This window comes from Lissotriton vulgaris, unplaced genomic scaffold, assembly GCF_964263255.1.
Source record: "Lissotriton vulgaris unplaced genomic scaffold, aLisVul1.2 SCAFFOLD_395, whole genome shotgun sequence".
In the NCBI taxonomy this organism is placed as follows: Eukaryota; Metazoa; Chordata; class Amphibia; order Caudata; family Salamandridae; genus Lissotriton; species Lissotriton vulgaris.
In genome coordinates this window covers 931,544-957,455 of record NW_028250002.1, presented here as the reverse complement: position 1 = coordinate 957,455, position 25,912 = coordinate 931,544, and the positions used below count along the sequence as shown (strand labels likewise).

Genomic DNA, 25,912 nt, shown 5'->3' with positions numbered 1-25,912 from the left:
CAATCCCAAAAGCAGATGAGTTTATAGATATGTTGGCCTCAGCCAAATTTCTGAGCACATTTGATCTTACAGCAGGCTACTGGCAGATCAGATCAGCTGATGATGTGAAGCCAAAGACAGCATTCTCAACCCCTGTGGGCACTATCAATTTGTGGTAATGCCCTTTGGTCTGAGGAATGCACCTGCCACTTTTCAAATGTTGGTGAATAAAGTCCTAACAGACCTGGAAGACTATAGTGCAGGATATCTAGATGATATTGCTGTCTTTAGCTCCACCTGAGAAGATCACCTGGTCTACCTGTGAAATGTTTTCGAGGCCCTGCAAAAGGCAGGCCTAACTATCAAGGCTACTTAGTGCCAGATAGGGTAGAGTCAGGTTGTGTACTTGGGCCACCTTGTAGGTGGAGGCCAGGTTCAACCATTGCAGAGCAAAATCCAAACCATCATGGAATGGGTTGCTCCAACTACCCAGACTCAGGTCAGAGCTTTCCTGGGCCTGACTGGGTACTACAGAAGATTTGTCAAGGGGTATAGTTCCATTGTGACACCCCTGAATGACTTTTGTTTAAATCTTTTTATTGGGGTTTTACTTTACAGATTCCCATGTGGGACGTCAGACAGGTCACAGGTCAATCATCACATAAGTTATTGATTACACATCAGCTACAGTTATAGCACATCATTATCATTCGGGTTCCATTCCTACAAATATGGTAACACATCATCTCTCAGGTATCTGTTAATAAATCGTCTTGTTACATGATGCTGTGCAGTATTGCGTCCGGTCCCTTGTGTTGTATAATGGCGAGGGCTGGTGTAACTTCCTCCCCTCTACCTGTGTATGATCATCCTTTACTGCGTGTTCAATCGGTAGTGCTCTGTGAATAGGTCGGCTTCTGAATCGCCGCCTGGAACTTAACTGGAAACTGTGGGAAGAAACGTCTCACAAAAGAGAGGGGAGGGGGAGTACAAGGGGCGAGTGAGGACAGGTGGCCGTGGCAGGCGGTATGTGAGCCTGGTACTGGCCTAGGGGGTGGGGTCGCGTGCCACCCGTGATGGGGAATGAGTGATCTGTCATGGGAGCAGACGATAGTCTCAGTAGTATTGACTGCCTGTCCTATTCTATCCTCTCAGCGGGGGCTTCACTCGGCTGGCATTGAGACCTGTGACCTGGGGTGTTGGGAAGAATTGCGGGGTGGGGGTTGTGTCGGCTCCGGTGCCTTCTCTACTGTTGTCTCTTGTTTAATTGTATTAATAGTTGCGCCCACTCCATAGAGATTGGGTGTTTAAGTGTGCCTTTCACCTCTTCCTCTCTCAGGGTCTCTTCCTCCGCTGCCCCCCATTTGCTCACCGCTCCCACCCAAGCTGCTTTTGGGGGTACTGTAGGGGCTCTCCAGTGCATGGCTATGTTTCTTTTTGCTAGGAGGATAGCTAGGGATGCGAATCGCCGCTGCAGCTTATCAGACTTTTTTTCGGTAAAATCCAAAGGCACACTCCTCCTATGTGGTAATGTGTGGCAGGTTGACTATTGTTTGTAGTGTACGATGTATTTTGTCCCAATAGCCTTGTATGGATGGGCAGTCCCAGAACATGTGTCTGAAGTTCGCCTCTAGTGTCAGGATATTAAACTGTATGTTTTTGAAACGTCCATTCCTGTAAACCTTTTTAGGGTATTCTGAGGCCAGGGACCATTCTTTGTCGTGGAGGGCTCGACCCACTTCGTCCTCCCACGAATGTCTCAATCCATCCAGGGAGACATTGGTCAATTCCCCGATCGCTTTGTAGTGCCATGTTACCAGGTGTCTGCCTGCCCCCATTCGTAATATCGTGTGCAGTACCGGGTGTGTTGGGGGTTCCCCATCTCGTAGGTCCCAGCATTGGAGACCGCTATCCAAGAGTTGCCTATCTGTTAAGAATTGCCCCTGCGGGAGGTCGTACCATTCAACCATGTCCTCATATGTTTTTAGTTGCCCTTCGTGGAACAGAGCTTCTGCTTCCGTCACGTTGTGATCGGTCCATACCTGCAGGGCTCTCGCGGTGTAGTAGTCTTCCTTTCGGGGGAGGCCCACCAAGGGAAGCAGTGGGGAGTATAGCAGCCGCCCTTTCAACATTCTGTGCACTCGCATCATGGGAGGAACGAGGTGGGATCACTGGAAGATTTGTGAAGTAATATAGCATTCTGGGAATCATAATCATTTTAGCTATAGCTACCCACCCAATAGGTGTCAGGGGTAGTGTCTTCCAGAAGCCCACCGCTGATCGTAGGCCTGCTAACACTTTGCAATGGTTACCTTCGTAGAGGTCCTCCGGGGAGTGATATAGGCGTACTCCCAGATATCTGGGGTCGCTTCGCTCCACTTCAATGTCTGTGTGCCTATCTCTATGTTCTGTGGCGCCAATTGGGGACCGAGTGGGTAAACTGTTGATTTTCCCCAGTTGACTTTGAGACCGGAGGTCTCTCCAAATTCCTGTAAAGCTGCCCATATTGAGGTGAAGCTGCCTGTTACGTCCCGAACGTATATCAGCAGATCATCTGCATATAGCGATACGCAGTGTAGTGTTTCCGCTATCGGGATACCCCATGCTTCCCCCTCTCGTCGTAATCGTATGGCCAGGGGTTCCACTGCCAGTGCAAAAAGGAGGGGGGAGAGGGGGAACCCCTGTCTAGTCCCCCTCTCCACCGGGAATGGGGCTGAGATAAGTTTGCTGACTCTCACCCTAGAGGTGACGCCTCTGTATAGGAGCTTTGTGTATGCCATCAGTGTTGGGCCAATATTTATTTTCCAAGGGACTTCAAACAGAGGGGGCCATGTCAGTGTGTTAAATGCCTTTTCTAAATCAAGGATCAGGCACGCCGCAAGTGGGAATCTGTCTTTTACCCTGTCCTGTATATGAAACAGTCTACGTAAATAATGCGAAGTATTAAATCGTGGCACGAAGCCGCATTGGTCAGGATGTACCAAGGCTGGGAGAATTTGACTGTAGCGATTGGCCAATAGATTTCCCAGGATCTTGCAGTCTGCGTTCAGAAGTGTTATCGGCCTGTAAGAGGCCGGGAGTGTTGGGTCTCTATGGGGTTTCGGAAATGTCACCAACACCGATTCGCAGAACGACTCCGGTAAAATGCCTCTGGTTAGGGTGTCGTCGTATGTGGATGCTAGGTGGGGCACTATCTGGGCAGCGAACGTGCTGTAGTACTCTAGTGGGAATCCGTCCATACCCGGCGCTTTTTTCTTTGCTAATGGCCCGATTGCATGCTTTATGTCGGAGGGTGTAATTTTGCTGTCTAAATCATTCCTATCTGCCAGGGAGATTGTGGGCATAGGCGATGGGTCCATAAATTGTGCCAGCTCACTTGGTGTCTCCGGTGTCGGGGCACGGTATACTTCTGTGTAATAGTCCTGAAATATGTGCAAGATGTCGATTTGGGAGTGTTTTAGGTGCCCATTCCTGACTGTGAGCTCTGTGATGGGATGTGACGCTGTTTCCTGTTTGACTACCCATGCCAGTAACGCTCCCGTTCTATTGCCCTCCCTGTGTGCCCTGGTTGCATATGCGCCGAAGTTGTATTTGCGTAGGTCTCGTAGCGCCTCTGCGTGTAAGAGTTTTGCCACTGAGAGCTGCACTAGTGTGGCCATCCCCTGGTCCGTGTCTCAGGACATGTCTGCCAATCTTTTCTCTGCTCCGTTTAGTGTCTGTTATAGTGTTCTCCGTACCCCCACCACCTGTTGGATACATTGTCCTCTGGCGCTGACCTTATATGTATCCCACTCTATTGCCCTGGAGGAGGCCGAGCCAGCGTTCCGTAGAAAATGTTCCTGGATATATTCCCCATGGATGTGGCGAAAGGCCTGATCAGTGAGACAGTCTTGGGGCAGTTTCCATGTTGGGACTGGGGGTTGGGGCGGTCTCCATCTAAGGGTCCCTATGTGTGCATCATGATCCGACACTATCCTTCCCATAGAGTAAGCGTATTGCATCTTGGGTAAGAGGTCTGTGGAGCACAGGAATCTATTATGTATAACTCGCAAGTTGTGAGGGATGGAGTGAAAGGAGTACATCCTGGCGTCTGGGTTCCGCGCCTCCAGGCATCCACTAGTGCCCAGTGCTCTACCCATCTACGGAAGCGGTCAGTTTGTTTATGCGCAGGCGAGTATAGTGGTGGGGAATGTGATCTATCTAGGTGTAAATCTAGTACGCAGTTGTAGTCTCCCCCTAGGAGCCATGGGATGGCTGTGTAGTGAGCTAGCACGTTTGTAAGTTTTTCCCAATACTGGTCTTGTTCCACATTGGGGGCGTATATACATCCTATGAGTATAGGTTGACCCTCTAATAGCCCTGTCATGCTTACATATCGCCCTTCCCTATCTATGTGTCGAGTTTGTTCCTTAAAGGGCACCCCTGGTCTTATCCATATAAGTGTACCTCTGGTGAAGGCGGAGTACACAGTGGCACAAGAGTATGCCCGCCATTTTTTGTGCAGGCGGCCTACTACCTGTTCTGTCAGATGTGTCTCCTGTAGGAGGGCCACTTGGGTCTGTTGCCTCTTAACATAGGCGTAGACAGAGTAATGTTTCGTAGCTGTATGCATACCCCTGACGTTCAGTGTGACGAATTTTATGTTTGTGGTTGGTGTTTTATGTGTCGTGTCTTACGAACAATCCGCGTTCTTCTCTAGCTGTATTGTCCCCTTCCCCCTACCCACCCCACCCTGCCCCCCACCGCTCACCGTCTCTGAGAACTCTGTATTGTCCAGTCTCTTCACATCTCACCCGCTTAAGGATATCTGGGAAATTTAGGAAAGAAAGGGGGACAAACTGCAACTCTGGGGAACAGTCCCAACTTGGGGGACCTACTGCTGGAGGCAATACGTTCAAACTGGTCATCATAGGTAGACTTTAGTTCATTGTTGTGGGGTAGTGGCGGTTCCTCTCCCTGACTTCTGCCGGTGCGGCCGCACATTCATAAAAGACTGCGGGAATGTGCCCCCTTGCATCACAGTGAGTGTTGATTGTTTTCACTGGATTAGAGTGACTTTGTGTTATAATCATCATAATAAGTCCTGACGGTCGCCGCTCTACATCCCGGTGACTGGATGCCATTGCGCATGCACGCGGTTCAGTTTCGGGTCATGCAACTCTCACTGTGTGTCCTGGGCGCCCACTAGACTGTTATATCAATGTGTCAGCTGTTTGAGGAGTCACTATTGGAGGCGTCATTGAGCCTTCTCAAGACGCAGGTGCGTCACTGCCCTCATCGTCAGAGCTGAACAGGCGAGGGCCTCCCTCCACGTCCGACCCTGACCCGGAGGCACTTAAAAGATCAGGGCGCCTCCCGCAGCGCGAGAAACTTTTACTTGCATTCTCTGGAAAATCCTACCTTTTGGGGTACATCAGCAGTATCGCCGCTGGTCCGGCTCACCTGCCGGAGTGAACCGCCGCCCACGCAGCACCGTGACTCACAGACTACACCTCCCAGGGTGCTTTGGGGGCCGCGCACCTGATTGACATCACCTCTAAGCGCCCGGAGGCGCTTAAAAGATCAGGGCGCCTCCCGTGGTGCGGGAAACTTTTACTTGCATTCTCTGGATAACCCTACCTGTTTGGGGACATCAGCAGTATCGCCGCTGGTCCGGCTCGCCTGCTAGAGTGAACTGCCGCCCACTCACCACCGGGACCCGCAGACTACACCTCCCAGGGTGCTTTGGGGGCCGCGCACCTGATTGACATCACCTCTAAGCTCCCGGAGGCGTTTAAAAGATCAGGGCGCCTCCTGCGACGCGGGACACTTTTACTTGCATTCTCTGGATAATCCTACTTGTTTGGGGACATCAGCAGTATCGCTGCTGGTCCGGCTCGCCTGCCGGAGTGAACTGCCGCCCACGCAGCACCGGAACCAGCAGACTAAACATCCCAGGGTGCTTTGGGGGCCGCGCACCTGATTGACATCACCTCTAAGCACCCGGAGGCGCTTAAAAGATCAGGGCGCCTACCGCGGTCCGTGTTTAAATTGTATTAATAGTTGCACCCACTCCATAGAGATTGGGTGTTTAAGTGTGCCTTTCACCTCTTCCTCTCTCAGGGTCTCTTCCTCCGCTGCCCCCCATTTGCTCACCGCTCCCACCCAAGCCGCTTTTGGGGGTCCTGTAGGGGCTCTCCAGTGCATGGCTATGTTTCTTTTTGCTAGGAGGATAGCTAGGGATGCGAATCGCCACTGCAGCTTATCAGTCTTTTTTTCGGTAAATTCCAAAGGCACACTCCTCCTATGTGGTAATGTGTGGCAGGTTGACTATTGCTTGTAGTGTGCGATGTATTTTGTCCCAATAGCCTTGTATGGATGGGCAGTCCCAGAACATGTGTCTGAAGTTCGCCTCTAGTGTCAGGATATTAAACTGTATGTTTTTGAAACGTCCATTCCTGTAAACCTTTTTAGGGTATTCTGAGGCTAGGGACCATTCTTTGTCGTGGAGGGCTCGACCCACTTCGTCCTCCCACGAATGTCTCAATCCGTCCAGGGAGACATTGGTCAATTCCCCGATCGCTTTGTAATGCCATGTTACCAGGTGTCTGCCTGCCCCCATTCGTAATATCGTGTGCAGTACCGGGTGTGTTGGGGCTTCCCCATCTCGAAGGTCCCAGCATTGGCGACCGCTATCAAAGAGTTGCCTATCTGCCAAGAATTGCCCCTGCGGGAGGTCGTGCCATTCAACCATGTCCTCATATGTTTTTAGTTGCCCTTCGTGGAACAGAGCTTCTACTTCCGTCACGTTGTGATCGGTCCATACCTCCAGGGCTCTCGCGGTGTAGTAGTCTTCCTTTCGGGGGAGGCCCACCAAGGGAAGCAGTGGGGAGTATAGCAGCCGCCCTTTCAACATTCTGTGCACTCGCATCATGGGAGGAACGAGGTGGGATCACTGGAAGATTTGTGAAGTAATATAGCATTCTGGGAACCATAATCATTTTAGCTATAGCTACCCACCCAATAGGTGCCAGGGGTAGTGTCTTCCAGAAGCCCACCGCTGATCGTAGGCCTGCTAACACTTTGCAATGGTTACCTTCGTAGAGGTCCTCCGGGGAGTGATATAGGCGTACTCCCAGATATCTGGGGTCGCTTCGCTCCACTTCAATGTCTGTGTGCCTATCTCTATGTTCTGTGGCGCCAATTGGGGACCGAGTGGGTAAACTGTTGATTTTCCCCAGTTGACTTTGAGACCGGAGGTCTCTCCAAATTCCTGTAAAGCTGCCCATATTGAGGTGAAGCTGCCTGTTACGTCCCGAACGTATATCAGCAGATCATCTGCATATAGCGATACGCAGTGTAGTGTTTCCGCTATCGGGATACCCCACGCTTCCCCCTCTCGTCGTAATCGTATGGCCAGGGGTTCCACTGCCAGTGCAAAAAGGAGGGGGGAGGGGGGGCACCCCTGTCTAGTCCCCCTCTCCACCGGGAATGGGGCTGAGATAAGTTTGCTGACTCTCACCCTAGAGGTGACGCCTCTGTATAGGAGCTTTGTGTATGCCATCAGTGTTGGGCCAATATTTATTTTCCAAGGGACTTCAAACAGAGGGGGCCATGTCAGTGTGTTAAATGCCTTTTCTAAATCAAGGATCAGGCACGCCGCAAGTGGGAATCTGTCTTTTACCCTGTCCTGTATATGAAACAGTCTACGTAAATTATGCGAAGTATTAAATCGTGGCACGAAGCCGCATTGGTCAGGATGTACCAAGGCTGGGAGAATTTGACTGTAGCAATTGGCCAACAGCTTTCCCAGGATCTTGCAGTCTGCGTTCAGAAGTGTTATCGGCCTGTAAGAGGCCGGGAGTGTTGGGTCTCTATGGGGTTTCGGAAATGTCACCAACACCGATTCGCAGAACGACTCCGGTAAAATGCCTCTGGTTAGGGTGTCGTCGTATGTGGATGCTAGGTGGGGCACTATCTGGGCAGCGAACGTGCTGTAGTACTCTAGTGGGAATCCGTCCATACCCGGCTCTTTTTTCTTTGCTAACGGCCCGATTGCATGCTTTATGTCGGAGGGTGTAATTTTGCTGTCTAAATCATTCCTATCTGCCAGGGAGATTGTGGGCATAGGCGATGGGTCCATAAATTGTGCCAGCTCACTTGGTGTCTCGGGTGTCGGGGCACGGTATACTTCTGTATAATAGTCCTGAAATATGTGTAAGATGTCGATTTGGGAGTGTTTTAGGTGCCCATTCCTGACTGTGAGCTCTGTGATGGGATGTGACGCCGTTTCCTGTTTGACTACCCATGCCAGTAACGCTCCCGTTCTATTGCCCTCCCTGTGTGCCCTGGTTGCATATGCGCCGAAGTTGTATTTGCGTAGGTCTCGTGGCGCCTCTGCGTGTAAGAGTTTTGCCACTGAGAGCTGCGCTAGTGTGGCCATCCCCTGGTCCGTGTCTCGGGACATGTCTGCCAATCTTTTCTCTGCTCCGTTTAGTGTCTGTTCTAGTGTTCTCCGTACCCCCACCACCTGTTGGATACATTGTCCTCTGGCGCTGACCTTATATGCATCCCACTCTATTGCCCTGGAGGAGGCCGAGCCAGCGTTCCGTAGAAAATGTTCCTGGATATATTCCCCATGGATGTGGCGAAAGGCCTGATCAGTGAGACAGTCTTGGGGCAGTTTCCATGTTGGGACTGGGGGTTGGGGCGGTCTCCATCTAAGGGTCCCTATGTGTGCATCATGGTCCGACACTATCCTTCCCATATAGTAAGCGTATTGCATCTTGGGTAAGAGGTCTGTGGAGCACAGGAACCTATTATGTCTAACTCGCAAGTTGTGAGGGATGGAGTGAAAGGAGTACATCCTGGCGTCTGGGTTCCGCGCCCTCCAGGCATCCACTAGTGCCCAGTGCTCTACCCATCTACGGAAGCGGTCAGTTTGTTTATGCGCAGGCGAGTATAGTGGTGGGGAATGTGATCTATCTAGGTGTAAATCTAGTACGCAGTTGTAGTCTCCCCCTAGGAGCCATGGCATGGCTGTGTAGTGAGCTAGCACGTTTGTAAGTTTTTCCCAATACGGGTCTTGTTCCACATTGGGGGCGTATATACATCATATGAGTATAGGTTGACCCTCTAATAGCCCTGTCATGATTACATATCGCCCTTCCCTATCTATGTGTCGAGTTTGTTCCTTAAAGGGCACCCCTGGTCTTATCCATATAAGTGTACCTCTGGTGAAGGCGGAGTACACAGTGGCACAAGAGTATGCCCGCCATTTTTTGTGCAGGCGGCCTACTTCCTGTTCTGGCAGATGTGTCTCCTGTAGGAGGGCCACTTGGGTCTGTTGCCTCTTAACATAGGCGTAGACAGAGTAACGTTTCGTAGCTGTATGCATACCCCTGACGTTCAGTGTGACGAATTTTATGTCTGTGTTTGGTGTTTTATGTGTCGTGTCACACGAACAATCCGCGTTCTTCTCTAGCTGTATTGTCCCCTTCCCCCTACCCACCCCACCCTCCCCCCACCGCTCACCGTCTCTGAGAACTCTGTATTGTCCAGTCTCTTCACATCTCACCCGCTTAAGGATATCTGGGAAATTTAGGAAAGAAAGGGGGACAAACTGCAACTCTGGGGAACAGTCCCAACTTGGGGGACCTACTGATGGAGGCAATACGTTCAAACTGGTCATCATAGGTAGACTTTAGTTCATTGTTGTGGGGTGGTGGCGGTTCCTCTCCCTGACTTCTGCCGGTGCGGCTGCACATTCATAAAAGACTGCGGGAATGTGCCCCCTTGCATCACAGTGAGTGTTGATTGTTTTCACTGGATTAGAGTGACTTTGTGTTATAATCATCATAATAAGTCCTGACGGTCGCCGCTCTACATCCCGGTGACTGGATGCCATTGTGCATGCACGCGGTTCAGTTCCGGGTCATGCAACTCTCACTGTGTGTCCTGGGCGCCCACTAGACTGTTATATCAATGTGTTAGCTGTTTGAGGAGTCACTATTGGAGGCGTCATTGAGCCTTCTCAAGACGCAGGTGCGTCACTGCCCTCATCGTCAGAGCTGAACAGGCGAGGGCCTCCCTCCACGTCCGATCCTGACCCGGAGGCACTTAAAATATCAGGGCGCCTCCCGCAGCGCGAGAAACTTTTACTTGCATTCTCTGGATAATCCTGCCTTTTTGGGTACATCAGCAGTATCGCCGCTGGTCCGGCTCACCTGCCGGAGTGAACCGCCGCCCACGCAGCACCGTGACTCACAGACTACACCTCCCAGGGTGCTTTGGGGGCCGCGCAACTGATTGACATCACCTCTAAGCGCCCGGAGGCGCTTAAAAGATCAGGGCGCCTCCCGTGGTGCGGGAAACTTTTACTTGCATTCTCTGGATAATCCTACCTGTTTGGGGACATCAGCAGTATCGCCGCTGGTCCGGCTCGCCTGCTGAAGTGAACTGCCGCCCACGCACCACCGGGACCCGCAGACTACACCTCCCAGGGTGCTTTGGGGGCCGCGCACCTGATTGACACCACCTCTAAGCGCCCGGAGGCGTTTAATAGATCAGGGCGCCTCCTGCGACGCGGGACACTTTTACTTGCATTCTCTGGATAAACCTACTTGTTTGGGGACATCAGCAGTATCGCTGCTGGTCCGGCTCGCCTGCCGGAGTGAACTGCCGCCCACGCAGCACCGGAACCAGCAGACTACACCTCCCAGGGTGCTTTGGGGGCCGCGCACCTGATTGACATCACCTCTAAGCACCCGGAGGCGCTTAAAAGATCAGCACGCCTCCCGCGGTGCGGGACGCGCACGGGCGTGCCCAGGCAAAGCCCGGGCCAAGGGCGGGCCCGTCCGCGCCCGTCAAAGGCCGGAGGAGGCTGGGCTGGGCTGGACCAGGTCTTTTGGTTTCATCACTAGCTTTGGAGCGGATTGAAATACTTAACCACGGGTAAATGACACTATAGACTTTATTGTATGTAATCCTTGCTGTCTGCAATAACCCATAATCGACTCGGGGTCTGCAACCCCATATTCTTATTGGGTCTGCTAATCAACCTAGAGGGCCAACAGGGGGACCAGGAAAGAAAGCTGGTGATAATTATCAACCGCACTGTAAGTTAAATACCCGGATATTTACTTGTGCACTCTGTCTATTGTGTCTAGTTTGTACATGTAAGTGGCGAGGGCGTGCAGGGCTGTTTACTCATAAGTACGTACCAACTTTGTGAAACAACAGCAAGGGTATAGTTCCATCAACCGATCAGGGTATAGCAGTTACTAACTGGCCTTTTGTTAAATGGGGAAAAGAAAGCTACACACTAGCCCACCGGGCAAGAAAGCGTCTATTGTTAAAGAGTCGAGTACGACCCTAATGAAATATTTGACGGGTGCAGTAGGAGCCATAGAGAAGCGAATTTCTAACGTAAAGGAAAAACTCAATATAGGGCTGTCCGCAACAAGCATCATTGAACCTGTTAGAAACGAGTTGAGTGATGTACCTGCAATTTTTATAGCAAATGTATCTCCCCTGGATCACCACAATGTGTGTTTACAGCAGGGTAGCGACGAGATTTCTGTAATTGACCTAGAGGGCTCTGATCTCCCCTGCCAAAAAAGAGTATGCATGTCCAAGAATCCTCCCCACACTATTTTAGTACCTCAGATCCATGAATTTCCAGCAACCCCAAATGTCCTAAAGAGTAAAAGTAAATCACATATAGGGAAAGAGGTAAGAAAAAGCAGAAAGGAACAAAAGAAAAATGTGTCCAAAATCCACTAACGATGAACGCTTAAGCAAGGGCCAAAACTACACTGATTATGGAGACATCATGAAGTCAATAGTTGATCTCACCATATTCGTGTTTGACAATACTCACAGTGCAAGGGAAAGAGGTACACAGTAAACAGGTTGCTCCTAGTAGTACTAGCAACACTCAGCCTAGCCGGCCTTGCAGTCCGCACAAAGTTAGGCCGCCCACTTCTGCCAGTCAAAATAATAGTGGGCATCGTTCTTCCATGCCCACGGTAGATGGACCTGGAAAAACAGGGAGTAGTACACTTCCTTACCAAGATGACGGCTATTTTTTGCCAAATCTGAACCTCCCACCCGCGGCAGCTCCCTATACGTTGGTTTTGGCCAACGTTCCCATAGTGGAGGACGGGGTGAGGGAAAACTGGGAAACACTGAGAAACAAAGCTATTCATTTCCTGGGTCAGAAAACGGGATTAACACGAGATATGTTACATTCATTTAAAATGGCAAGCGAGTAAGGTGGCTTGCCCCAAATAATAAGTCCTTTGTTGGGGATTGCTTAGTTTTATCATTTGCCTCCCCACCCTTAGTCAAAGAAATCTTGGATCGGGACGGGGATAATAGAAGGCGGACGGCGGGCATAAATGTGCTCCCACTTGGTTTTTCTACTATCCCAAAATGCCAAATAAGTTTAATATTCACCCCTTTGGTCACCCTCTTAACAATCCACTGAGGTATAATTTGGAAGTTACAAATAGGTTTGCCCCTCTACACTCGCTAGATGAAGTAGATTTACCTATACTGGCAAGGGTCTCCCGGGAATGTAGTATTTCAACCAGCTACCCAACGCCCCCAATTATAGAAGATCCAGGGCATGAGGGAGTATTCATTTACGAGGTTAGGAATGCTAACGACAAACCTTAAAATTGGTTGCTCCCCATTTTCTACCCCCCGTGGATGCTGACACGGGAATGACCACCTCAGAACAGGCACAAAAAGTACTGCTGAACAAACTGCCGCAATTAGGCCCTGGAACTTCTGGCAGTGATGGAGGTGTCACCCCGGTTTCCATAGTAACAATTGGGGAGGAACACAGGGCAAGGAGTGTGGTTACCCATGGCACCCAAGAGTCGTTTGTAAAGGGACGGGCGAGGGTAGTATTTTGGAATATTTCCGGTCTTCGTTCCAAGACTATTAACCCAATTTGGGTAGATTTCATTAAAAATGTTGACATCCTTTGCCTGCAGGAGACATGGTCTTTGGAGGAAATTCATCTTAGAGGTTTTAAAACGTTTCATGTTCCTGCGGGTTACTCAAGTCATGGAAGGAATAAAGGTGGGATCTGTGTGTATGTCACAAATCTTTTGGGGGCAGTTGGGATAAAAATGGTGAAAGCATCCAGTTATTACCAAATTATTGTCATCAAAATGTCCTCACTGGTTGAGTTAACAATCATTAACATGTATAATAATCTGGATAAGGGCCAGGTTTGTGATAGGCTCCGTGACTCAATGAGGACGTTAAGAGTGTGAGCGATAACTCAGGGAAGGATTGCATCCTCATATAGGGCTGCGATTTTCATCACAACCTCTGCCAACAGTTCTTGAGTGGATGTGGCGATTGTGAGGTTGATGATGATGACCACCAGCCCCACTTTATTCACACTAATGGGGGCGGCAGCTTTAACGAAGTCATGGCAACACATAACCTAGGTTTCTCTAACTGTTGATTTTAGTCCAACATTTGTAGGGAGAGGACTCAGTACCCTGATCGATTCATTGTTTGTTCAAACAGCTACGCAACCTGGGTAGCGGATTTCGCTACCCATACAGTTGGGATCAGTGACCATCTCCCGCTCAGTATTAACATTTTACTCCCTCATAAAAAGGCAAGCTCGCTGGTAGAGAGCTTAGCCTGGACTCAAGGGTGGGTATTGTATAGACAAAATGGGTATTCCCTTCGATGGGCTAAGAGCGACCCTGCGGTCACTAATAAGAAAATAATCATGGAGGCTATAACTCCAATTTTAAAGTGTCTGCAGGAAGAGGCATCACACTTAGACATACTGGGTTCTTTTGCCGATATTACAAGGATAATCCAAAAAATCTTACAGCGCCCCAACAGAGATTTTAAATCCAACAAGAATGGATGGTTCGACTCTGACTGTACAAAGGCCTACTCCCAACTGAAAAAGGCCTCACATAGTACGAGGAGGGATTCTGAAAAAGTTAGGAGTTGCAGGAAGGAATACTATTTAGCAAGAAAGAGATGCAAGCTGGCTTGGACCAATCTATATGATGCTTCGTTAAAGAAGGATAGCTCACTCTTTTGGGGAGCAGTTAAGGCACCGTTTTTTAGCACGGGGGATGGGGCGAGAATTGAGGTGGCTATATCAGAAGATCTGTGGGTAGACTTCTTCGCAGAAGTATATAATCCTGGGGGGACTGATAAAATTGCATACACGGGGATCGCAACCCAGGAGGGTCCAGAAAAATTTGCACAAATTAAAATTAATATCAGTAACAAGGAAGTATTAGAAGCCATAAAACAAAGTAAGGGAGGTAAAGCGCCGGGCCCCGACGGCACCCCGATCGACTTATTAAAGTACTTGGTTGAACTTTGGTCCCCACTATTAACCCGAGTTCTTGAATCAAGTTGCAAGTTGGGCTTCATTAAAACCTGGTCCGAATCAGTAATTATCCCTATATTTAAAAAGGGGGACCAGGATAATCCTTCCTGTTAACGTCCTATATCCCTGCTTGACTCCTTTATGAAAGTTACTGGCAGGGTTATTTTGAGCAGCCTCCAACAATGGGCAGAAGATACTAACGTATTAAGTCCAGTACAATACGGGTTTAGGGAGGGGCGGGGCACTGTAGAGCAGGTGCTAAATTTTTCCATTTTACATGGAAAACATACTCAGGCTAAGGGAGGCAAATTATACTCAGCGTTTGTCGACTTAAGCGCTGCTTTTGACTGCGTAATCCATAGTCGTTTATGGCAGATTTGATCAGGCATGAAGGTGGATGAGGTACTTATATTATTTTTAAGACAACTCTATGCAGGTGCTACAGCCAAGGTGAGATTTGGTTTAAAAGGTATATGTACCAAGCCTTTTCATGTGAGGAGAGGCGTCAGACAAGGCTGCATACTCGCCCCTTTTCCTTTTTACCTTATATACCAACGATTTGGAAAAAGAACTGGTGGCCAAAGTACGAGACTCACCCCAGGTTAACCATAAACAGATTGTTTCACTCCTGTATGCCGACGAGGCCGTCTTAATGGCGAGAACACAAATTGGCCTTCAGACGGCACTAGACACCTATATAAACTTTATGGATAATAGGGGTTTGAAACTTAATGTTAAAAAAAGTTTGTTATGACCTGTGGGAGGGGCAAGGATAGATCCTGCGCCCTGTTCGCCGGGAATGAAAAAAATTTGCACCCACTAAAACATTCTCCTATTTAGGCATCATTTTAGAAGAATCGGGATCCTGGGGACCAGCTATTAGAAGCAGGACATTGTCGTTTAAAAGAGCAATGGCAGCACTCATGATATTTGCAAGAAAAATGGGGAAAAGGCCACCAGAAATCCTGCTAAAAATCTATCAGGCTAAGTGCATAAGCACAGCTATTTATGGAGCAGGCGTTTGGGGAGCCTGTGATAGCTCAGCCATTCAAAAAGTAGAAAATGCTTTTTTAAGATTTATTTTAGCTATTACTCAATGTACTCCTGTTTTTAATTGTCATTCTGGACTGGGCATCGGCCATGTCAGCGACTTGATAAGCATGCAACCAATACTGTTATAGCACAGAGCCTGGACCTCACCTGTCCTAGTTTTAAATAGAGATATAATTAAAGATTCCTTGGGTTTGGATCAGGCCGCCAACATTCCATGGTTGTGTTATATTCGCAAGTTTACAAATGACTTGGGGAGACCAGAGTTTTACCATAAGCCAGACTCCCTAAACAACATAACGAGGAAAGATTTAAAGTCACTTTGCTGGAACCATCTAGAAACATTAAGGCTAGGAGTGGAATGAAATAAAAAAACAGTATTACAACACCAACTCACCCTGGTCTTGGCCTCAATTCAACCCTATTTGGTTTAGTGTCAGGAGGGCTATGATAGGTATATCCTGACAAGATTTAGATTCTACTATTTCTTTCGCTTAACTACATTTTCTAAAGTAAACGATTGGTCCAGAATGCTCTGCAAATGCCCGTGCGATAATATATCAGACCAATCTACTCTGCATGTAATATGTTTTGGTAAATTTTATTCAACAGAAAGGACAAGATGGATCAAACCATTTTTAAAAAAACAAGGTTCATGGCATCAATGTCGCCCGGCTCAATTGTTTCTACAATCCTTAAATGATACATACTGTGTTGGAATAATGACAGGTTTTTTAAAAAGTATCTTGAGGAAAAGGAAAAGTTTAATTAGCTCTTAAAACTTTTATGAACCTATTTACTGTTCTCATCTGTAATTCATTGGAATGTTTGACTTAACAAATGAATTGTCGCTTTTATGATTTTATATTTTGTGAAATCGAATAAAGCTTTTCTACTACTACTACTACACTGCCACCTATAAACCTATAAGTCACTCCTTGGCAGGCCTTATCAATCCTGAAGGCAGAGTGCTTGGTTTTGTGTGAGAGGGTGCCCAAGTATGAGCTGAGCCACTCTGCAGCTTTCGGAATCTATTCTCTGATGCTGTTCTGTGATGCAGCCAGACCATATACTCTTAAGTGCATTATAACCTTGCGGTAAATGCTAAATTTGGAATGGCTGTATGGAAACATGTGTTTGGTGTCAAACACTTTGGAATCCTACACCCCACCAGTCCTGGCGGCGGGGGTAGAATTCCACCCTTCTAGAGGGAGAAGACATGTACACACTTACCTAACCGGTAATAGTTTAAAAGAACCCCAGCATCACAAAATGAATGCTGCAGCCACAGACACGGGCCTGACCTCCTGCTGCTGGACCAAACTCCAGCAGGGAAGGCCTGGGCAATAGGTTTCCTGTCACAGGGAGGTGTAACCACCTCCCAGGTAGGCTTTAGTGTATTTGGGGTGGGTGGGTGCATTTATAGAATGCTTTTCAGACAGTGCTGCGGACACACTTGGTGTCCTTGTGCATAGCCAAGTTCAAACCGGTTGCAGGGGCACTCAGCCCCTGCTCTGGCGCAAAACTGGACAAGGGGAAAGGGGTGTAACCACCCCCTCCCTGGGTCCTCCAGTAGTTGGGACCCTAGAGTAAGTCCAACCACTAAACTTAGAATAAGTATAGGAACCCAGTCCTTAATACTTTGGATTATACCTGGACGAAACTTTACAACATATATCCTGGAACTTTGACATTCTATTTCGACTAGAAGACAGAAGGATCTCCCTTGTGGTCAAGGAGTGACTTCCCTGTTCAAACCGGCTCCAAAGATGCATCTTGCAGGTCTGCATTTCCAAGGCTCCCGCCGGATCCCGACAGATTTGCAACACAGGACACAGACTTCCAGACTTCCCCGAGGCCGACATGAGATCCCAGCAAAGCTGAGACCCGCAGCCCTCACAAGTGACTTGAAATCGGAACTCCTGGACACTATGCACATTTGCTAGTGCATCAACTTACCAAGCTTTCCCGAAGTTGTGCATTGGGCTAATTATAGTCCTTGGGCCGTCGACTGGTGGGTCCCCATGAAGGTAACTCTTTTGTTTCTTGGGCTTCCCTGATTGCTCCAGATGTGCCCTGACTCCCCTCCAAAATGTGAGTCCCTCAGACCTTTCTGGTCTGCACCAACGCCAATTTATTTGCTTTCTACATGGGTTGCTCTTGCCAAGGCTTGTTGGGTCCAATCCAGATACCGACACCACAGCACTCGACATCCCTCATGGCACTGCTCAAATCCAGCTCCTTATTGTTGTTGAGGCATCCTGGTCCTCATTGCTGAAGAGTCAAGCTTCACCTTCTGCACCTGTAATCACCGGACATCGGTGGGCATCTGCTCATCGCCTTCCTGGTCACTGGCTAGTAACCCAGACTCTGTCCTCTCTGCTTTCAGGTTCTTCATCTCTCTGATCCACCCTTGGATCCATCCGGACACTTTCTACTTGGTCGCTGCAGCTCTTTTCCGCAGCTCACCATAGAAAACGACGACGAAACCTGACACAAAAAGACACCTATGCACCCGGCTTCCACGGGTGATGTAACTCGAGTACTCCGGTGCTCCCGTGGGTATTGACTCTAGAGCTGCCTAGTTCTAAATGGGTTTGCTCCAAGTCCACTTCTGAGTGTCCCTAATCTTTAAAATTCTAACCTCAACTTTCTCCATAGAAGTCAATGGTGATTCTCGGCTGTGTTTAGACACTGCACGTGTGCCCCGTGGGTCATCTCTGTCACTTCCTTGGGTGGTTCCTGGTTGCCCCAGCGGTTTTACAGGCCCTAGGCCTTGTCTCTATGTCTATTGTAGTTCTTATACTACTTTCTTAGTATATGGTTTATTACGCCCCTAGGGCTAATCATATATTGTGCTAATTTACTGTGTGCTAAATAAGTTTACCAAATGTACTTTCGCCTCTAGCCTCATAAAGAGACTAGAGGGATGTGTTTAGAATAAATACATATATGTTATATATATACCTAGCGTGGTTCTCCTTTCAATTGGTCATTCATGAGATTATAGACTGGCAAAACAAGCTGCTTTACATACCTTCAAGACTTAGCCTGAAGGTTGCTCTCCACAGCTACCACTAGGATAGCTTTCTATATAGATTATCTTTAAACCTACCATCAATAAGGGTCGTTTGGACTTGTGCAAGGTGCCCACTAGAATAGTGGACAGCATATGCCAGGCCAACTTCTCACAGTTTCACTTCCAGTGGATCTGCTTGTTGGCTCTAGTTGCATCTTAGGGTACCAGACAGTTTCACCAGCAAGGAGGAATAGACGCTGAGAGCAGAGGACAGCTGGTCAGCCACCACTAAGTGCACTGAGAAACACCTACTGGAACCCCTCTTGGACTAGGTGCAGTAAGAAGCCGGGGGCCCGAGTCTCTCAACCCCCAGCGACAGGACAAGAAAGAACTCTTAACCCCACAGGGCTGCTACCATCTCTGGTTGTCTTTGTACACCGCTTTGCCCTTGTTTTATTCTCTGCTGCTAATCTGCTCTCCTTTCTGTTTCTGCGATGCTGCTCCTGAATGCAAGAGGAGAAGTGGGAGGCAATCGGGGCCAACAAGTGGGGACAATGCAGTTCGCTTGCAAGCTGCACCCGGTCCTGTTCTGGCCGCTTCTGCTGGCTACCGGGTCTCTCACTTAGCAGCCACCTACTAATGGTGGCTGCGCTTGTGCTTGGCTTCCCAACCTGCTGGTCCCGCGACCCGTCTAATTAGCCTGACGGCTGCTCTACTGTGGCTGATGCTGCATCTCTGGATTTCAGGGGGCTTAGTCCTCCTGACTACCGTTTACTCCTCTGCACGGGTCCCCAGGCAGGAATTCGTTAAGAGTTGAGGCAGCAGGACGAGAAAGAGCAATAGGGCCTTATGGCCATCAGGGTTTGAAGAGGGGCTGGGCAGAGCCAAGAGGGTCAAGTGGGAGTCAAGAGGGGGCCGCAACTAAGCGAAAGTAAGTACTTGACCACGGCTCTCCCCTCAGCTTAGCTCTCCCCTCTCTCTTCTCCTCACCTCCAGATGACATTTATGCTCTGTGTTCTTTGCCGGCACAAGGGCTCTTGGCTCATATCACTTCAGCTGCAACTGCAATTGCTGCCGCAAGAGGCTGCAAAAGGCCGTGAGCAACCGTGGCACACACCGCCTGGTTCTTGAAGGAGCAGCACCAGCAGTGGGAGCGCCCAATACAGCCCTCAGAGGAGTGGCAGAGGAGTTACGGTTACGGCTACGGCTACAATGAGGCAAATCCAGCAATGTCACTTCCAAACGGCCGTTCCACTCTCCAACACCGCAGCCTCACTCGCTTGCTGACAAGAATGCACATGACCGCAGGGAGGAGTCCAACAGACAGTTAGTTCCAGGCTGCTGAGAGAGAAGCTCTATCACTGGCCAAACCATTATTTAAAAAAATGATCATCTTTAAGACAGTTCCAGTCATACTTACTCTATGGGATGCCTGTTCACCAGTACTGTCTTTTAACTTTTTTAGGCTGGGTCTGTTTCATCAGTTGTTAAATCCAGAGGAAAAATGGTTTAAGTATACCGATTCTCCATTTTGTTCCTGTAATTTGTCTTTTAAAAGTGATATTTTGCACATCGTGATGATATGTCCTATGTTTGAACATCTCCATCACAAATTTTCAAATCCACTTCTTTTAATTGGTTCCTTTGATTGTGACAGGGCAACTTTTTTGTTTTACAACTTCTAAATTCGCAATTAATATATTATAAAGTATCAATGTTTCATATGAGGGGTTCATAAAGTGATACGATAGGGGACAATACCACTTGTATTGTATGGCATATGAATCTATTCATATACTTTTTTTTACTGTGATGGATTCTCTTATGTACTTGTATGATTGTATCGCAAAATCGAATATAAGTCTCCTATCATTATATTAGGACGAGCAGCTAGGTGAAATGTATCAGTATAATGACATCCATTTATGTTTTATTGCTTGAAAATTATATTATTTCAATCATTGCAGGGCTCATTAGTACCCCACCTATTTTAGTGAATATTTTTGACCTCCCCATACTAGACAATAATATAGATAACACAAGTAACATAGGCGACCCCTAATGAGCCCACTTCCTAGAACTTTTTTCTGAGGTTTTTATCCCTTCGGCTTTCGTCTTAGTATTGTTTTAGCATTTTCACAATCAATGTATTATTAATGTAATTGTTTTATATATTACACTGCTATGACCTGTAATTCGTATCTATTGTGCTTTTATGTATTTATATTGCTTTTGTCCTGTGCACTTTTATGGTTTCTTGAAACGAAATAAAGTTGGTTGAAGAAGAAGACCTCTTAGAACAAACTGTGTGCCATTGTATCTTCTCTAGTCTGAGGGGCTACATACACCCTTTGAAATAAAAGTTAGACAGTCCAAGTAAATGTATAAATGACCTTCACTAAAGATCACAATGACTTTGCATTACACTCCTGGTGACCAAACAGGTAAAACAAAGCAGTCTTAAGAGGAGCCCTTGAAATGTACCATGTTGGAAATCAATAATGTGTTTGCATTATTGAATACTATTTGTGGTTGCGATGTGAACTTAAAAAATATTTTTGCAAAATAAATAGTCTACAGTTACTGGGGTGTGAATTATATTTGCTGGAAAAGCAAGAGAGACAGACCTTGGTGGACTCGCTATTGGAATCATTACTTCTTCAATCTGCCAATTTTCATTTGCACAGAAATATACTTTTATGAGCCTTGAGACTAGAAGATTAATGTTGAGGTCCAAAGTGATTCAGTTTCTGCCTGGTCTGAGCTCTTACAGTTCAAAGGACAGGGTGTTACGATTCCCTTATGGGCCTTCTTTTGAAAGCCTCCACTTAGAATAAAAATTTTAAAGCCAGCTACAAACCAAAAACAAATGACAACATTTTGGTGTAAACCCTACTGGCCATGCACCTTTGAGGCTGTTCCCCTGATGAGTCTTCTGAGCCTTCACTGAAGGTGATCATTCTCCTCATTAACATCTGGGAACCTAAATGTGTTCCTAAATCTACTTTCAGTCACCCATCTTATGTGCTGCAGCTACTGCCTCTAAGTCACCTCTGTGTCTCTTCTAAGCAACCCCTCCCCCTATTAGGCACATCTGCACTCCCTTGGTTCACAATGGCAGGGCTGCAAGAGGGACATTGAAAAATCCCTTATCCACTAATGCTAATACTGAAACAGGTGTAGTGGCACCTAGGTCCAGGGTTTAGGGGAACATCCAAATTATGACTGTATTTCACTATCTAAATGTAAACAGGGGGCTAATTTCCTTTCAATGGTGTCCATCTAAACATTCTCAATCTCAGTGTGTCCTCTGGCTGGAGGCTGTATCTGGTTGACTTTGGATGAGGATATATTGGTGAAGCACTTGCAGAATCAGGCAGATACCCAGAGGACCTGTGGGATGAAGAGGGAGAACTAAGGGGTGAAGAGGTTACACAGACGAGGAGGACAAGGGTACAAGAATCTCACAAAGGACCAGAAAAAGGGCCAGTACAACTGAATGGAGGAGGAGGCGAATGACCAGGTCCACCAGTAGGGTTAGGAACTGGATGTCCAAAAGAAGGAAGAGAAAGCAATATCAGTAGGGCCATGAAAAAGACCTGGAGGATCAGGCACCAAAGACCAAGTCTGCTAGAATGACTGATGCCACAAGGACATGAGGACCAGCATGCCCAAGACAAAAGGAAGGATCAGTAAAACCAGGAGGAGAATTAGAATGAGGAATACCGGAACCAGGAGGCCAAAGAGGAGGAGAATGATTGGCAAGTGGAAAACGAGGGGCATCAGGAGGACTAGGACACAAGAACAAGAAGGAAGAAGACGGCCAGATCCACAAGGAGGACTTAGACCACTACAAAGACCACACACAGGATGAGGAGAAGGAAGATGGCCATGAGGATGACTAGAGGAGTTGAAGGGGGTCCAGGACCACTAAGAAGTTTATGAACTCCAGGACCACCAGAAGGATTTGGGTCACTTGACCAACAGGGGGCCAATACCTTGTCCAAGTACTAGGGAAAACAAGAGGATCAAGACCAGGAGGACTGGGAAAAGGACTTCCAAGAGGACTAGGAGAATAAGGAGGAAAACCAGGAGGAGCAGGAACAGAAAAAGGAGGAGAATTAAGAAGAGAAGGAGAAAGAGGAGGCCAGGAGGAACAGAACAGCAGTCACCGCCATGATCACCATGAGGGTCAACATCAGGACCGCTAGGAGGAATGGCACTAGAGGATCCAGAGGACTAGGAAGAGGATGACCAAGACTAGCTGGACCATAAACACAAGGACAAGCAAGATCATGAGGACCAGCAGGACTGGGAACAGAAGGATGAAAAGTTCCAAGAACACCAGGGCAAGATCACCAGAAGAACAACAAGGAGGGACACAGCAAGAAGCACCATGGTAAAGATAATATTTACCAACAGGACAAGGGTCTCAGGAGGATGAGGGCCACTTATGACCAATTATCAATACCCAGAAGATCAGGACCAAGAATATGTGGATGAAGACCAGAAGTATGAGTTTGAGGAAAACTACGAGGTGGGACAGGGTAAAGAAGATTAAGAAGATAATCAGGAGGAAGAGATCTAGAAAAAAGGATAGCTTGAAAACCAACATGAAATTAGGAGAACTAGGAAAAGGAAGAGCTGGTAAACCAGGAGCATGAAGAGGAAAACCTGCTGGTGGAAGACCAGGATGAGGAGAATGACCAGGAGGAGCAGAGGGACCAGGGCAGCCGAGAAGACTAGGAGCACTAGGATTACCAGGTCCCCCAAGAGAATCAGTGGACCATGACCTGGAGGACCAGGATACAAGCAACAAGAGAATCGTGAGAACAAGCATTAGGAGGAATAGGGATGGGTGTAGCAAATACAGAATAAGGATTTGAAAAAGGAAAGGGAGAGCAACAAAACTAGTTAGTACCATCAAGACCAGCAGGAGGATGAGGAACAAGGAGACCATGACTGGGGGGAGGGACTAAAATGGCCAAGAGGATCTAGACAAGAGTGCCATAAGAAGCAGGCATAGCAGACAACCCAGAAAACTAGAATCACCAAGAGAACTAGGACAACCAAAACGAGGGCCTTCAGCAACTGTGGTTAGGAATACAGGGCCCACAATGACAAGAAGTGATTCTAGGCTACATGCGTTAGGGCATGCCCCAGTTAAATGCAAAAGAAACAATTGATGGACAGAATTCTGGACAATCCAAACATTCACCCACAGTCACAAAGACCTGGGTTAAATCCATCATTCTTTTGTTCACCACACCACCACAGTTTGGACCCAGCCATATGCAATTCAGTCTTAGACCTGTTCCTTGTGGGAACAGTCCAGCCTGAGCTACCAAGCCAGGTCCTCCCTGGACTGGAAGCAAGCATCCTAGGACCAGTTTCAGGGCATCACCCTTCATCAGCCAGGCTAGCTTGAATCCAGTGGTGAATTAAGCACGGCGCCCACGTCTGGGCATACCCTTCCCACTTAGGGCGACATTTGCAAAGGAACAATTGATGAGCGGGCTGCTGGGCAATGGAAACCTTCAAGCCCAGTTACAGGGATCTGGGTTAAATCCATCATTCTATTGCTCACCACACCACCCCAGTGTGGACCCAGCCTTAAGCAAATCAGTCTTCACCCTGTTCCTTATGGGAACCATCCAGCCTGAACTGCAAAGCCTTTCTTCCCATGGACTAGAAACAAGCATCCTGGGACCCGTTTCAGGACATCACCCTTCATCAGCCAGGCTAGCTTGAATCCAGTGGTGTAATGAGCACCAGACCCACGTCTGGGCATACCCTTCCCACTTGGGGTGACATATGCAAAGGAGCAATTGATGGACGGAATGCTGGACAATGCAAACAGTAACCCCAAGTCACAAAGATCTGGGTTAAATCCATAATTCCTTTGCTCACCACACCACCTCAATTTGGACCCAGCCATATGCAAATCAGTCTTGACCAAGTTCCTTGAGGGAACAGTCCAACACGAACTGCCAAGCCAGGTCTTCCCTGGACCAGAAACAAGCATCCTGGGACCGGTTTCAGGGCATCTCCCTTCATCCTCCAGGCTAGCTTGAATCCAGTGGTGTAGTGCACACAGGACCCACATCTGGGCATACCCGTACTACTCAGGACGACATATGCAAAAGGAACAATTGATGGATAGAATGGTGGACAATGCAAACATTCACCCCAAGTCACAACAATCTGTGTCAAATCCATCATTCTTTTGCTAACAAACTACCCCAGTTTGGACCCATCCATATGCAAATCAGTCTTTACCCAGTTCCTTGTGGGAACTTCCAGCCCAAACTGCCATGCCAGGTCCTCCATGGACTGGAAACAATCATCCTGGGACTGGTTTCAGAGCATCACCCTGCATCAGCCAGGCTAGCTTGAATCCAGTGGTGTAGTGAGCATGGGACCCACCCACTTAGGGCGACATATGTAAAGGAACAATTGATGGACGAAATGCTGGGCAATGCAAACATTCACCCCCTGTCACAAGGATTTGGGTTAAATCTATCATTCTTTTGCTCACCGCACCACCCCAGTTGCGACACAGCCATATGCAAATCAGTCTTGACCCTGTTCCTTGTGAGAACCATCCAGCTCAAACTGCCAAGCCAGGTCCTCCGTGGACTGGAAACAAGCATCCTGGGACCGGTTTCAGGGCATCACCCTTCATCAGCCAAGCTAGCTTGAATCCAGTGGTGTAGTGAGTTAGGGACCAACGTCTGGGCATACCCTTCCAACTTGGGGTGACATACGCAAAGGAAACCCAGATCTCTTGACTGGGGGAGAATGTTTGAATCATTCAGCATTCCGTCCATCATTTGTTGCAGTTACACTTATCGCCCTAAGTGGGATGAGTATGCGCCAGACGTGGGCCCCTTGCTCAGTGTGCCACTGGATTCAAGCTAGCCTGGCTGATGAAGGGTGAAATAAAACCGGTCCCAGGATGCTTGTTTCCTGTCCAGGGAGACCTGGCTTGGCAGTTCGTTCTGGACTGTTCCCATGAGGCACAAGGTCAAGGCTGATTGCATATGGGTGGGTCCAAACTGGGGTGCAGCAGTGGGCAAAAGAACAATGGATTTAACCCAGATCTCTTGACTTGGGGAGTATGTTTGAATCATTCAGCATTCCGTCCATCATTTGTTGCAGTTACACTTTTCACCCTAAGTGGGAAGGACATTCACAGACATGGGTCCCTTGCTCACTGTGCCACTGTATTGAAGCTAGCCTGGCTGATAAAGGGTGACATAACCTGGAACCGGTCCCAGGATGCTTGTTTCTGGTCCAGGGAGGACCTGGTTTGGCGATTTTCTCTGGACTGTTCCCATGAGACACAGTGTCAAGACTGATTTGCTTAAGGCTGCGTCCAAACTCTGGTGGCATAGTGGGCAAAAGAATGATGGATTTAAACCATATCTCTTGACTGGGGGAGAATGTTTCAATCATTCAGCATTCCATCCATCATTTATTACAGTTACACCAGTTAA

The 25,912-nt window shown here is 48.1% G+C and overlaps 1 protein-coding gene across 1 annotated transcript in view; it reads left to right on the top strand.

The window, feature by feature from the left end:
- Window positions 1–25,912, top strand: part of LOC147663427 (maestro heat-like repeat-containing protein family member 1) — a 114,295-nt gene that overhangs the window by 23,238 nt on the left and 65,145 nt on the right. The gene's annotated exons all lie outside the window — the stretch shown is intronic.